The following is a 16,178-nucleotide window of genomic DNA, read 5'->3' as shown; positions in this document are numbered from 1 at the left end:
ACACATACACTGTATTGCTTTAATACATACAGTGTTGCTTAACGCACTTGGTGTTGCCTCCTATACTTACTGCACTGCTTTATATACATGCACTGTGGTGCCTCACAGATATACTGCATTGCTATACATACACTGCAGTACCTTATACACATTTGCTGCCTTTAATATACATTGCATTGTTATACTAACATATAGTGTTGGCTTATAACCATACACACATATTACATTGCTTTCTATATATATATATATATATATTGCATTGCCTTACATACACACTGCACTGCCTTATATATACACAGTGCTGCCTTGCATACACTCATAATGTGCTATTTCATATACAATGTTACTTTATATATGTACACACATACACTGTGGAGCATATTAACAAGCAATAGTGATAATTATTGTTATTGCTTGGTTAAAGACACAAATTTAATGCTGAGCTGCGACGATTTGTATTACATTAAACTTTGGTATTACCAACGTTTATTGCAAATGTGATACAAATTGCTGCAAATGAATGAATATCGTTGAAAAGTCAGTGATATTCATGCATTACTGAGCTAATGCTCTTAGCCTTGTTATCCACCTTACATTGGATAACATTGTTAAGAACTGCTAAGTGCAGGATTAGCTTTTGGAGATGTTTGCGCTTAGTGCAAATATCACCAAAAGTTGGTAATAGGAGATAGTGATGTTAGCGACTGTTTTCAGTCGCTAACAACTTTGTATGTATACTTTGCATTTCATTAGTGATAAATATCACTGATATGCAAAGTGGGGCCTAAGATGGTCGCTATCTCTATTAGCTGACATTAACTGGCCATGTACTACCTTATACACATTGGCTGCTTATATACACACTGCAATACTTAACACATATACAATGCTGCCTTACATACACTATGTTGCCTCTTATACATACTGCCGCTTATATACACACACTGCGCTGTTTAATACATATACTGCACTGTTATACATACACTGTAGTACCTTATACACATTAGCTGCCTTACATGCACATAGCATTGTTATAAATATACATACTGTTGCATTATAAACATACAGACATATAATAGACTTCCTCACACATATACATATTGTATTGCCTTACATATACATTGCACTGCCTTACAAATACACAGTGCTGCCTTACATATACTATATTGTGTTGTGTCACACACAATGCTGTTCTACACATGTACACACATACAATGTGCTGCTCCGCATCCATATTGCATTGCTTTATACATACACTATGCTTTCTTCCATACACACAATGCTGCCTTACATACACATACACACTGCCATATTTGACACATACATAGTGTTGCCTTATACATACACAGACACACATACACATTGTTCTTTTGTACATACATATATTGTTGCCTTATAAACAAACACACATTAACTGCACTGCTTTAAAAAACTGCACATATTGCATTTTTCACATACACATTGCATTGCTTTACACACAAACATTGCTGCTTATTGTACATTTATACTATGCTGTTTTACACACACACAACGCTGCTTTACACATGTATACACACATATTGTGCTGCTTCATACATACACATTGCATTGCTTTATACATTGCTTGTGTTGTTTTACATATATATAGTGCTGCATTATATACACATACATAGTGCATTGCATCACACATAGTCCTGCCAAGCGTCATGCAACACGTGTGACGCCCACACATTTCAGTGCGGTGATCCTCATCACTGCACTGAAATGAAACGTCATGCAATTTTCCAACGGAGCCTGTCACTGTGCCCTCATGGTGTGGCTCTCTCTGCTGCTTGAGGTGCTGGCCGCCTGTGTCCCAGCAGCAAACAGTTAACAGTAGTGTGCAGCTCTCTGAGAGCCTGCACAACGCTACAATGTATCTAATTAATAAAATCCGGATTTGCGGTATTGCCGCGCGACGTCACGTCCGGCCGCCAGGAACTGACAGGAAGTTAATCAGCGGGGTAATCTGAGTGAGCTGCAGTCTGCCTCACTCAGTGCTCACTCTCCCTCATTATAATGGCACCAGGCAGGCTGGACCGGCCGCAGGGGGATATTACGACCGTCCGGCCGCATCATGTGCGGCATGCAGCTGAGGTCAGTGTGAGTCGGCGAAGAAGTTCCCAGCAGTGTCGCCCAGGTATCACCATTTTAGAGTTATTGCATGCAGAGCTCATGTGGCGCGATACATTCCTCTTTAATTACGGGCCTGTTTTACTGAGCTGATCGTTAGCACACCATGCACCACAGCCTACTTGCTTGTAGAGAATTCAGTTTTAAAGGCAAAGATTGCCGTTTTTTTGTTGTGACCATGCTGCACTCTGTGTTTTGCTGGTGTTTGTTTTTTAACGTAACTATTTGGAGCAGGGTGTCGGGAAAAGGCAACTGGCGCTGCCATGACCCTTCGAGCTGCTAAGGACACATGACCAGCCATTTTTAACCTACCGTCCGATGCTAGCCATTATGCAGCGCTGGTCGGCTCAGCTGATGATAAGATAACACTGTGTTCCTAGCTACCAAAGTTTAAGATTGCTGATGACAGTCATAATGTGCGGCATGCAGCTGAGGTCAAGTTAGCTGGCAAAGAAAGTTCCCAGCAGCGTAGCCCAGGTATCACGATTTTAGAGTTATTGCACGCAGAGCCTCTGTGGCGCGACTGGGCCTGCAACTTGTGTAATCTGGTGCTTATGTGTCTGGCTGACTGACTGAGCCGTGCAGCAGTGAACTGTAAAACGGGAAACCACTTTGGAGTTTTTGAAATACAGCCAGGTTTAGGTCGCCTGAGCTGTGACCTATAATGTACCTTAGTGAAGGTGTGCATCAGCTGTTCTTAACTTACTGTTCGATGCTTTATGCGGTTCAGCTGATGATGAGATAACACCTGGTCCCAGCTACCAAAGTTTCAGATTGCTGGGTGACATTTTCATAATTTCACTGTAGATGGGGCCTTTAACATCATCTTGGAGACTCGATTGTCAGAGGGCGCCCTGGAGGTGAACGTGCTGTAATGCATTATCATGCCATCATTTTCATAATTTCAGTGTAGTTGGGGCCTTTAACATCACCTTGGAGACTCGATTGTCAGAGGGCGCCCTGGAGGTCAACGTGCTGTAATGCATTATCATGCCATCATTATTGATTGCTCGTGCCAGGAGCCAGGGGGCCCAGTTGGTGCAGGCTGGCTTAAAGTAAGGATGGTCTGATACACCGTTATGAATGATCAGATTATTTAGACCATATTCAGGCCAGCTACAGTGCCAGCCTGCTTTCTTTTTCTTATAACAGCAGTATGTCCCCAGGCAGTGCCCTTCCATTTCATGTGCTTTTCAGCGGTTTTAAGTACTTCTTTGCGTTTCTTGTTGCCCAAATGGATACAATTACTGCTATTTATATGTTGCCCTAGTCTTCACTGCTTGATTTTGCTTGAGAGAAAGTGTCACTCATAGTTGTTGAAATGGCACTCAAATACAGTAAAATTATGAAAATGTCACTCACAGTAATCTGAAACTTTGGTAGCTATACACACACACATAGTGCTGCATTACATATATACTGACACACAGATTGTTCTGCCTTGCTTATTTGTAATTATTGTTGTGTATGTTACAGTTACTGTAATAATGCTATTAACAACAAATTAAAATTAAATATATGCAAAACAGAAAATATTTTATAACATTAATAAATAGCATAATATTAAAGATTTTTACTTTTAGAGTTTTACTTTTGTAGGAAAGGCAGATGTGAGTAAGCATATATTATTTTTACAATAAGTGCAGATAAAATTCAAGGGGTTTTATTTATAAAAGCCTTGTGTCACTAATGCATTACTTTTATCATTTGTAAAAGTGACGCACTAGCACTGTAAGGCCTTTATAAATAAGGCTAGGTATGTAGCATGTATAAGAAGTTGTAATAATAATGTGAACAAGTGTGCACCAAGATAATACACTTAATATAAAAGTATGCAAAATAAAAGCCAGCCTTAGTAAATAATCTTTGCACGTAATAGTTAACGTATATTTATATTGCCATGCAAACAAAAAATTTTTGTAGCAAAATACAAAGTACATTAAATACATGCAATACGCATAAAAATTTACATTTATGTTACTTTATATACCAATAAATACCATTCCAAATACAATACTTTAAACGTATTTCTGCATTATTTTGTTATTGAAGTGCAGCGTTTACAAAGTGCGAGGTGAAGTGAAGAGAGGGGCGGTCTTGTAGTGTTGTAGTATGGAGCGTGTAGGATAGAATAATTGGAAAAAGACATTGAGCAGCAGGTGGGAGAGTATGCTAGGTAATAGTAGCTGGCAGTGCAGAGCGAGGCGGAAAAACAAGTGATAGATGGTGCAATGCAAATAATTGTTAAGTGCGGACTGGAGGCAGGCGTGTGCTATCATGGAGTTCGTGTTATTGTTTTGGCCAATGTAAGGGTCTTTGTGGCAGTTATGGGGTGATGTCTAAGAAGCAGGTGCCACGTGCAAGGAAGAACATACAGACTGCATTAAGATTGTAATATAATAGCATCGTAATACAAACGCAGTATTTTAATATTGAATGTAAATGTAATTGCTAAAATAATTGTTTTCTAAGAGTGCCGTTTTCCAGTATATTGCATTATTTATTTACGCTTAATAATTAATAACGTAAAAATTATGTTTATGAATGGTAACAAAAAAAGAAATAGTACGCTGAAAGTGAAAGTAGTACCCGTTCGCCACACAAGCTTATGCATTGAGCATGCGCTCTGTGAAATTTTCCTTGGACATGGGCGTGTGACAGAGCACGTAGCAGAGTCTAATTTTTTGTAAGCTGTTTGTGCTTGCATGTTGCTAACTATTCAAAGAAACGTTGGTTGAAGACGTGTTTACAGAAGTTTAGTGACTGGTAAGTTGTCTAAGTTTATGTATATATTTAGTGTTGTGTTGTATATGGGAAGCTCTTATTGTATGGTATATGTGAAGTGTGTGTAATATTATTTGTGCTGAACGCGTAATATACTATTTATGTGTCGCACATGAAATGCTGTGTGCGTGAAGTATAGTGTAACGTGTTAAAGAAGCTGTAAATAGTAAATTGGCGCGAATATTTAAACGTGTCCTTTGTTGTCTGTTATTGCAAATTGTACGGCAGTTACTTAAAATGCCGGCTTTAAGATATGTTGCATGTGAATGTTGACGCAGGAAGTTATTAGTAAAGTACGAAAAAGCTTCTTTTTTCCGTAATAAATGGTGTTTTGTTATTGTAACGTACTTATAACGCAAGCTACTAAAATTTTAGTAATGGGAAAACGATTTTATTGCGCGTGTTGTGGAGTTAATTGATAATAAAACAAACTAATTTAAAAGCACTATTTCAACATTTATGTAAAATGTACTTCGTAAATAGCTTTATTGACGAGTGTAATGCGGCATAAAAAAAAAGCCAGCATAAAATAATAAGCAACGTTTTTACTTTAAATGTAAGAGTAATTCGTAATGGGCAGCGAAAGTATATTAGCAAATGAGCAAGCACACTAAGTTAAACGTAATTTTGCAATTATTAAGCGTGTTAATTGAAAGCCATCTTTGTGACGCTGTATTTAAATATATTATGTGTGAGACGTTTGTGCTGTGCAGAAGGAAGTATATCAGTAAGCTGTAAATAAGTGTGAGAAAAACATTGCGCATAGAGCTGATTCATTAAATAAGAAAGCGTGCCGAATGAAAGGCAGCTTTTGTAAAAAAAAATTGTAGCACGCATTTAAATTTGATATGCAAAGAAAGTGTTTTGCCGTAAATTAAAAACTGTATTACGATTGTTTAAAAAGCATACAATTTTAAATGCTCGAAACTTAACATAGTAATAAATTAGATTGCTTATACAATACTTAAAATGAATTTCCCTCCCCAAAAGTTATTTGCGCACTGCAACGTCTAGAAAGTGCGACATTAGGTGAAGATAGGGGTGGTAATGTGGAATTGTATTATGAGGAGTGTGTAGGAAAGGATAATTGTAAAAAGTTACTAAACAGCAGACAGAGTAGGTCTCAATCGCTGGGAGTAGAGAACGAGGTGAAAAGAGGTGTGAATAGTGCAATGCAAGTTAATAGTAGAGCGGAGAAGGAGGATTGTAAAAGTATTGTAGAGTTATTGTTCGTTTAAATGTAAGATTGTTTGCAGTTGTAATAGAATGTTGTTAGAGGGACTGCTGCAGCATGCAAGCGAAGACATGAGAGAGTTGTAAATAAGAATACAAAGCATCGCGTGCAGAGATAAAGTACTAAATAAAAAAGCATGCTAAATGAACGGCAGCCTTTAAAATATAATTGTAGCAGGTAATAGTCAACGTATTCTTATAATTTACTGTACAAACAAAAGTATTTTGCAGCCAACTCCAAAGTACATGCATGTTAATTACAACGCATACAAATTTAAATTTGCATTATTTTACATACTAATACATATTATCACCAAACAATAATTTGAACATAATTTTCCAGTATTTTGATTTGCATAATGCGACGCACACACACTGCGAGGAAACGAGTGGTAAAAGGGCACTGGGTAGCAGGGAAGAAAGGCTGCGTAGTGGTAGCTGGGAGTGGAGAGCAAGGTGCAAGAAAAATAATACTTAATGCTTGCAAGTGAATATGTAGTGGACAGGGGGTGGCAACAGGGAAGGGGGGGAGGGGAGGACGACTAGCTGGAGCAGAGAGCGAGTGGAAAAAAAGCGGTAGATAATGCGTGAATTTGGAGCAGACAGGGGCCGGCAACGGAAGGGGGGGTGGGGGGGGGGGAGTGTTGAGTGTCGGTAGCTGGAAGAGGAGAGCGATGCGCAAAAAAAGCAGTATATAATTGTTTGCAAGTGTTTATGGACCGGACCGGGGTGAGGCCTTCACTATTGTGGAGTTATTGTTTTTTTGAGCAAATGTGAGGCTGTTTGCAGAAGTAATAAAGTGCTATGTAAGGGGCTGGTGTCGCATATAATTACTGGAGGCTGAGAGCGAAGAGCAAAAAAAGCGGGAGGTAATACTATGCAAGAAAATGTAAAAAGCGGACAAGTACATGCATGTTATTTAAAACGCATACACATTTAAATTTGCATTACTTTACATAGTAATACATTATATCACCAAACAATAATTTGAACGTAATTTTCCAGTATTTTGATTTGCATAATGCGACGCACACACACTGCGAGGAAACGAGTGGTAAAAGGGCACTGGGTGGCAGGGAAGAAAGGCTGCGTAGTGGTAGCTGGGAGTAAAGAGCAAGGCGCAAAAAAATAATACTTAATGCTTTGCAAGTGAATATCTAGCGGACAGGGGGTGGCAACAGGGAAGGGGGGGAAAGAGGGGGAGGGGAGGACGACTAGCTGGAGCAGAGAGCGATTGGAAAAAAAGCGGTAGATAATGCGTGAATTTGGAGCGGACAGGGGCCGGCAACGGAAGGGGGGGGAGGGTTAAGTGACGGTAGCTGGAAGAGGAGAGCGATGCGCAAAAAAAGCGGTATATAATTGTTTGCAAGTGTTTATGGACGGGACAGGGATGAGGTCTTCACTATTGTAGAGTTATTGTTTTTTTGAGCAAAAATCTCTTCCCACGAGCAATGTGAGCAGCTCGCAACCTATTTCATTGAAAAAGTCCAGAAAATCTATGCAACCTTTCCACAGATCGCTCCCTTCAATGGAGTTTCTATGTCCACAGCCCCTAACATCTTACCTCTGTCCCAAATTTCTGCCATCACCGCTGCAGACCTGATCAGACTGGGCAAGAAAGTGAAGACTGGTTCCCCAGCCGACCCCATGAGTCCTTCTCATTTCCTGGCCTCGATGGACTTTTTTCTATCCCCCATGCTGATCATCCTCAACCTCTCCTTTTCTACAGGACTCGTACCCATAGCTTGGAAACAAGCATGGGTATCACCGATAATTAAAAAACCTACCCTCGACCCCACCAAGCCAGAAAATTTTCGTCCCATATCCCTTCTCCCCTGGATGTCCAAAATTGCCGAAACCCATGTTAATAACATTCTGTCGAAGCATGTGGAAAGTCATGGAATTCTAGACCCCTCCCAAAATGGCTTCCGTGCAGGCCATAGTACGGAGTCTGCCCTACTGGCCACTACGGAGCATCTCCGGATGATTTTGGATTCCGGTCATAGTGCTGCGCTGATTCTTCTTGATCTCAGCGCGGCCTTTGACACGGTATCCCATGACATCCTTCTGAATCGTCTGGAGATGACCGGTGTGACTGGCCTTGCACTTGCATGGTTCCGATCCTTTCTTAAGGATAGATCCTTCAAGGTGTCGGCTCCTCCTTATCTTTCTAAACCTCACCCCATCGCTCAAGGTGTCCCCCAGGGTTCAGCGTTGAGCCCCTCCCTCTTTAATCTATACGTCCAGCCACTCACGGACGTGGCTAGAGAGTGGGGGCTCACGCTTGTCTCGTACGCGGACGATACCCAGCTGGTTGTCACCCTATCGGAAAGCCCGTCCCTCGTGGCATCCAACTTTAAAGAAGGTATGACTGCTGTGGCCCGATGGATGACGGACAACTACCTCCAACTCAACGCCGGGAAAACCGAGGTGCTCCTCCTAGGCCGTAACACCAGCCTTTGGAACGAGCACTGGTGGCCGTCATCCCTAGGCGCCACTCCACTCCCCAAAAACTGTGTCAAAAATCTGGGAGTCTGGGTCGATGCCAACCTTAGCTTCCAGTCCCACACAAAAAAGGTGGCCGCTACCTGTATAGGCCTTTTAAGGAACCTCAGGCCCATACTTGGGCTTTTCGATTCCAAGGCCCGCCAGCTTATCGTCCAGGCCACCATTCTATCGCGCCTGGACTACGCTAACGTCCTCCTTTTGGGAGCTAATAAAGCGGAAACCGCTAGGTTCCAACGCATACAAAATGCGGCAGCCAGAACGCTGGTTGGCCTCCCACGCAGATGTTCAGCCAGAGCTACCATTCGTAAGCTCCACTGGCTGCCCGTGGATCGCCGAATCAAATTCAAGGCCTTAGTCACGATCTTTAAGATCGTGAAACAAGGAAATCCCCCTCTGCTTCGCAGCCTTGCCCAACCTTACGTTCCTGGCCGTGCCTTACGTTCTGCCAACCAACTCCTCTTGACAATCCCAAGGATTCGACTCTGCCGAACTGGAGGCCGCTCCTTTAGTGTCCTTGCCGCCACACTGTGGAACGATCTCCCCCTTAGCATTCGTTCCATTGACTCCCTCCCTGCCTTCCGCAGAGCAATTAAGACTCACCTCTTCCCCGCTCCCTAGTTTCCCCCTCTCCCCCTCTCCCTCTATCCTCAGTTTGCACGTCTGTTCTTAGCGCCGGGACACCCCTTTGCCGGGGTAGCTGTTGCGCTTCACCAAATCCTGAAATAGAAATAGAAATTTGCAGAAGTAATAAAGTGCTATGTAAGGGGCTGGTGTCGCATATAATTACTGGAGGCTGAGAGCGAAGCGCAAATAAAGCGGGAGGTAATACTATGCAAGAAAATGTAAAAAGTACATGCATGTTATTTAAAACGCATACACATTTAAATTTGCATTACTTTACATAGTAATACATTATATCACCAAACAATAATTTGAACGTAATTTTCCAGTATTTTGATTTGCATAATGCGACGCACACACATTGCGAGGAAATGAGTGGTAAAAGGGCACTGAGTAGCAGGGAAGAAAGGCTGCGTAGTGGTAGCTGGGAGTAAAGAGCAAGGCGCAAGAAAAATAATACTTAATGCTTTGCAAGTGAATATCTAGCGGACAGGGGGTGGCAACAGGGAAGGGGGGAAGGGGGGGGGGAGGACGATTAGCTGAAGTAGAGAGCGAGTGGAAAAAAAGCGGTAGATAATGCGTGACTTTGGAGCGGACAGGGGCCGGAAGGGGGGGGGGAAGTTGAGTGACGGTGGTTGGAAGAAGAGAGCGATGCGCAAAAAAAGCAGGATATAATTCTTTGCAAGTGTATATGGACGGGACAGGAGTGAGGCCTTCACTATTGTGGAGTTACTGTTTATTTCAGCAAATGCGAGGCTGTTTGCAGAAGTAATAAAGTGCTATGTAAGGGACTGGCGTCGCATATAATTGTAAATGCACGTTACTTCACATGTTAATAATATATAGCGGCAATACAATAATAGAAATGTGTTTGTGTAGTTATTTTAATATGCGCACTTGCCGTATAGAAAGTGGTAGGTGAGGTTAAGAGAGGGGCGTGCTTGTAATGTTGGAATATGAAGAGTGTAAAAGAGAATGAATGTAAGAAGGGCACTGGACAACGGAAAGGAGGGGAGAACTGGGTATAATCACTGGAGGCTGATAGCGAAGCGCCAAAAAAAGCGGGAGATAATACTATGCAAGAAAATGTTAAAAGCGGCCAAAAGGCAGGCCTTTCCTATTGTAGATGTAGTGTTTTTTTGGGCAATTGTAATGTTGCTTACGGCATTAATAATGTACTGTTTAAGTGGCTGATGCCGCGCGGGAGCAAAGAAGGGAAGTTTTGAATAAGCATAAGAAACGCATCGCGCACAGAGATAATCCATTAATTAAGGAAGCGTGGTAAATGAAAATCAACTTTTGTAAAAGCATTGCAATACGTAATAATTAATATATATATAATTTGCAATGCAAAAAAAGTACTTATTAGCTAGTACAAAGCATATCACGATTCTTTGTTAAAACTTACGTTGGTGCTGGCAAAATAATTTTTTCAGCAGTATTTCTTTGCGGATTGCTTCGCTAAATGCTGCTGCGAAGGATGTGAGATCAGAAGACGCTGTAAAAAAAGCAGCAAATGATTAATTTTTTTTTTTTTTTAATTTTTGAAAACCTTTATTGTGCATCAAAGAAGGACAAATACGGGCCTACAACCTTCCGGCCGGCCACAAAAACAGTTAAAGCACCAATGCAAGCGTTACGGCGACACAGTATTACCCCATCATCCTAAGCAAACATTAAAGAGTTACACATTAATTGCTGTAATACCATGTCCCAGAACCAGTGAAGGTTAATTTTAAAGGTTTTTTTATGCAAATATTGAATCAAATCGTACTGTCCTGAATCATAAGAGAAGAGAAGCAAAAAGGAAGGATCCATGCGGGAGGAGCATGACAGTAGCTACAAGTCTGTACACAGGATATCGACCCAACCGTCAAGTCCCACCCGGGCAGCATGGCAGCAATTTGCAGAGTCAGTTAGAAGACCCCCCTCACGTCCCACCCGTTGCCCGCCGCCACCTAACCTCTAGTAATCTAGACATGGACCCAGACCAAAAGGGAAAATCAAAAATAGGAATAAAAGAAGGCACCATAGAAATAAGAACTAGATACTAACTACTAACCCCCCACCCTACACGCATGCGGAGGCTACGGCCTGCCCCCCCCCCAGCAGTGTGTCTGTCGCCCAATAAACCCGAAATATAGCGAGAAAGAAAAGAAAGAGAAGGAAAGAGAAAAAGGTATAACATCCAATATAGAGAGGGAGAAAAGGACACCCTAATCTTCGACTCTCAAAGACAAACAGAACAGGAGGAGGATCAATTCCAGGCATCCCGGTCCCCACCAGCCACTGATACATCTTCCACCCCAAGTTCAGGATAGACGGCAAGCAATAAGGTAGATACAGGAGTGAAACATCAATTTACAGCGGTCGAGTAATCTGGACGCAAAAAACAATCCCAAACCCAGGTCAACCAGCCAAGAAGCCGATAACAGGGAAAGCAGCCTAGCCCTGGCCCGAACGTGGATACACCCCCAGATGCGCTTCCCGAGAGAGGCCCGCCCTCCGTAGAACAAAGAAGCAAAATGGCGAGAGAAAGAACGAAAGCAACATGGGAGCACAAAATGGCCGTATAAAGTCACCAGGAAATCTGTCGAATGTAGCAGAAAGTTCCACAGAAACACCAGGAGTACATGAGTTTTTAGGCAGCAAAGTCAGGGGGTACAACACAGGAGCCGTCGGTAGAACCAGCAATGCCGCAGATAGATCCCAAGGCACATACGATAGTAAATCCAGCCACAATGTAGCACTCTTCACTGAAAGGGGAAACAAAGTATCCCGGGCGGAGTTGTCAGGCGGGCGGTCTTGGGCGCCAGTAAAATAGGAAGCGGGCTCAGGTGTCCAGCAGGCAGGAGAAAGCGCTGTATCCTCGTGAAGTGTAGGCGGGGGCAGGTGGCAGCTTTGCGGGATCAGCTCGTTACTGTCCCACCGCAGCGCAGACGCCATGTCGTCTAGCTTGCCTCCCAATCTTCCGTAGCAGTGGTGCATTTCTGCAAGGAGGTCGCACAGGGCGGACAGAACAGTGCCAAGAGAAAATATAGGCTGTAGCCCCTGCCTCTCATGTCCCCGGGGAGTCTCTGGAACCTCGAGCTCCACTACAGGCGGGGCAGCACAGGTCGCTGGCGAGGACGGGCGCACCTCCCCACCAAACATATCAGCACGCAAAGCCATTATGGCAAAACTCCGGGGCGATCACCAGGATAAATAAAGCACTAGCGTACGCCCGTTCAATGCTGGCGGGGTGCTATGTGCCGTGCCAGTGAGACACGCAGTGCAGGCTAAGCGCCCCGTAACAAGCCCGGGTAGAGAGGCATGGGGTCAGGCAGTCCTGGGCAATCCAACATGGCCGAGCAATCCTCTCCCCGTACCTTCAGCCTCAAACAAAGGCGCCGTTCCGAAGGGGCACTGCAGCTTCGCGAGCGCTTCCTTCTCTCCGCCCGCTTCGAATCCCTTCAGGTGGCTGGGCACGGGCAGCGCCTCGCAAGGATCACGCCGGTGGTTCAGCAGCCAGCGCTGATAGAGCACTCCGGCCGGCAGCAGGTCTCCGAGGCACGGCAGAATGAGCCCGTGCAAGCGGGGTCCAGGGCTGTAGACTGGTAAGCGGGAATCTGCGGCTGCCGGGCAGGTCGAGGGTCCGGGAAAGCACCGCCGGGATCAGCGCCGCATCGCACCCAATCTGCCGTCAATTTCGCCAGGATCTGAGCCAGGATATCGGTACGACGGAAAAAGGCTGGCGGAGCCGGGAGCCTACAGGTCTGCTCCGGTCGCCATCTTGGCTCCTCCTCCCAAATGATTAATTTTTGCAAACTTATTGCAAATGGTAAAAATAAACGTGTAAAAATATGTAAATAAGCTTACCTATTGCAATTAAAGCATCTAAAAATCGAACGTCCAACTGTATGCAGCAGAAGCATCCAAAACCACTGTAAAATACGAGGCAAAAGCTTGTTCTGGAAGACGGCAAGTAGCATGTGTTTTGCATGGGAACAAGCTTGATGTTTAAGTACCTTTGTTTACCATCAGATAGGAACGTTTGGGGCAATAAAATGCAAGAGGCGCAGAGGGAAGAAATGCATAGGGTCAGTGTGAAAATGGCCACAAGTGTGAAAAGGACTTGTCTGTTAAGCGTCAATGGAAAGGAAAGGTTAAGGGTGAGCTACAAAATGGAAAGAGTTTCGTTTCTTTAGAATCTACCCAGTTACTGGGAAATGCAGACTGGTTTCTGGAAAATCGAAACTTAACGTTTTTTTCTGTATGTTTGTGGCATGTTAATTTTAAATATTGTTCATATTTATTGTTTAAAAAGCATAACAATTTTAGTAGTGTTGTGATAACATTGCTGACGCTTATTAGACTGTATCGATGAAATGTAACTTACTTCTGTTTTAAACGTTTGTAATTGTAAAGAACATGCAGCAAACGTATTGTGTGAAAAGGACTTGTCTGTTAAGCCTCAATGGAAAGAAAAGGTTAAGGGTGAGCTCTAAAATGGAAGGCGTTTCGTTTCTTCAAAATCTACCCAGTTACTGGGAAATGTAGACTTGTTTCTGAAAATTCGAAATCTGTCTGTCTGTAATTGTACTTGCGTGATGTTACTTTCTACACAACAATAATTTGCATGATGCCACATTTCGCGAAAAATTGCACACAGTAGACAACACGGCAGCAAGTTAACTTAGTGTTTAGCACCTATTCGACATCACGCTGTCCTAAGCATACTGCAAACTTTACCACCCCAGAGGAAAGTGCTTCAAAAGCACACCTTGTAACACGGCACCAGTATTCGTTTAAAAAAAAAACGATCTTTACAATTGCATGGCGCCGACTTTAGAATCAAATACACAAACGACAACAAACAAAGTAACACCTCTTAGATAGCCATTGACAATTTGCTAGGCATTTGCATGGCGCCAACAGAGTATAGCAAAAGATTACCCGGCTACCTCGTGCTGATGACACACACGCATTGCACCCAAGCAGCCATAACATTATTTAAAGAAGTATGCATTTTATTTGCAGTTAACGCTAGCATTATTCAGTAGTCACATACTAAACTGTCATCACATTGCCAGCAGTAATAGTGCGCATTGGAAATAATGCTAACAGCAAGCATGTTATTAAAAAAAGTCAGATTTATTCACAGCAAGCGTGTTCATTCAAAGCCAGCCTCGTTTCACACGCATTGCACCCAAGCAGCCATAACATTATTTAAAGAAGTATGCATTTTATTTGCAGTTAACGCTAGCATTATTCAGTAGTTACATACTAAACTGTCATCACATTGCCAGCAGTAATAGTGCGCATTGGAAATAATGCTAACAGCAAGCATGTTATTAAAAAAAGCCAGATTTATTCACAGCAAGCGTGCTCATTCAAAGCCAGCCTCGGGGAAAACGAAAGTAATAAAAAGCGAAACTGACACTAACACTCCACACACAGCAAGCAGCGCGCTCCAGAGGTGAAATCTGACAATGTCAAAGCGCGCGTCTGATTGCTGTCCACATTCCTAAATACGGGCCACAATAGGTCTGAAGCAGACATCTTCAATGCTCACGCATTGAGGGTAGGTCTGCTCGACCTAAAAACATACCTAATAGGTATCATATTTGCATGAAAAAGTATTTCATCAACTATATATAATTTTTCACCTTAATTTTGTTAAGATATATAGATTGTACACACCTGGCGGTTCAAGATGGCGGAGTGAGGACGCTGGCGGGTGGTAGCTAAGTTGGAGGCTCCACTCCTTTCTGACGGATTTTACGGAGAAAAGGGAGACAGTGAAATAAAACAAATCAACGGAAGAGAAGAGACTCACTAGTCGGGTTGCGACTGCTGTTTTCCGAGGTGGAGGCAAGCGAGCGCTGGTCATCGCGGCAGATCCTGTGGCTGTTTCCGAGTGCCTTCTGGACTGCTCGCCGCTTGGCTTCGGGACGGGTCGGTGGATCGGCGTTCAGCTGGTCGGGGCTGTGGCGGTGATTCCTGGCCATTTCGAGCTCTCTCACAGGCACGCAAGCTAGCTCGCAGGTTAACACCTGAGGGATGGCACCGAAAGTTGTGCTACGGAGTGCCCGGGTAACGAAGGGTGCATTGGGGGTAATCTCTCCCCCGCACCTGTTGCGGCTTTAGCAGTGACAGTGTCTGCATCGGCTCAGGCTCTTTCCATGCCGGCTGTGACTGTGTGTGAATCCATCAACACGGCAGGTATGTTGATTCCTGCTTCACCAGTCGCCTTATCCAGAGAAGTTGATTCACTGCCCATGGGTAAGCCTGTGCTACGCCCTCCGACCCTACTTATTGCAAATGATCTAAACAATCGAAAGGTAAACGGTATTGGTGGCTTAATCAATTCAAAGGACGGTATGGCTATTTCTGGGGGCAGAAAGGAAGAGTTGAAACTATATAAGAGTGCTAACGTCGCTGTTGAAGGAGGATTGGTGTCGGTACCAGCAACAGAATCTGTCCCTTCAGTAACAGAATTTTCCCCAGTGGAATTTTTAAATCCTGGTGATGCCAAAGCTGCTGATTTGTCTAAAAGTGCTGTGGGTGACGCACCTATTATGGTAGAGGAAGGCACGGAGGAGATTAGGGGGGAGGAGGAGGAAGAGGGCTCTAATGGAGAATGCACGGCTACATTTTTGACTGGCAGGAGGAATAAGGCCAAATCTAAACCTAAGCCCAAAGGTAAAAATAAAAAAGAGAAAGCTACTGCACTTTCCACTATTACTACATAGGCAATAATTAATCCCTCTACGTCTGCAGCAAGGAAGACACGTATTGAAAAGAGCCCTCTTAGGAAGTGGATCCAGGCGAGGGGACTAGTGAAGAATATGACTTTACGCTTATCAGGCACAAGCCCCACTGATTCAGAATGTATTAAC

At 43.5% G+C, this 16,178-nt stretch overlaps 1 long non-coding RNA gene across 1 annotated transcript in view; it reads left to right on the top strand.

Moving 5' to 3' along the window:
• Positions 1 to 2,032: 2,032 nt before the first annotated feature.
• Positions 2,033 to 16,178, top strand: part of LOC147710230 (uncharacterized) — a 181,100-nt gene continuing 166,954 nt past the window's right edge. Inside the window, exon 1 of the long non-coding RNA XR_015295855.1 lies at positions 2,033 to 2,158. This is a non-coding gene — a long non-coding RNA (uncharacterized LOC147710230). The remainder of the gene's footprint in view (positions 2,159 to 16,178) is intronic.

This window comes from Lissotriton vulgaris, chromosome 5 (assembly GCF_964263255.1).
Source record: "Lissotriton vulgaris chromosome 5, aLisVul1.2, whole genome shotgun sequence".
NCBI lineage: Eukaryota > Metazoa > Chordata > Amphibia > Caudata > Salamandridae > Lissotriton > Lissotriton vulgaris.
The sequence above is the reverse complement of the archived record's forward strand: the minus strand, read 5'-3'. Positions and strand labels throughout refer to the sequence as shown.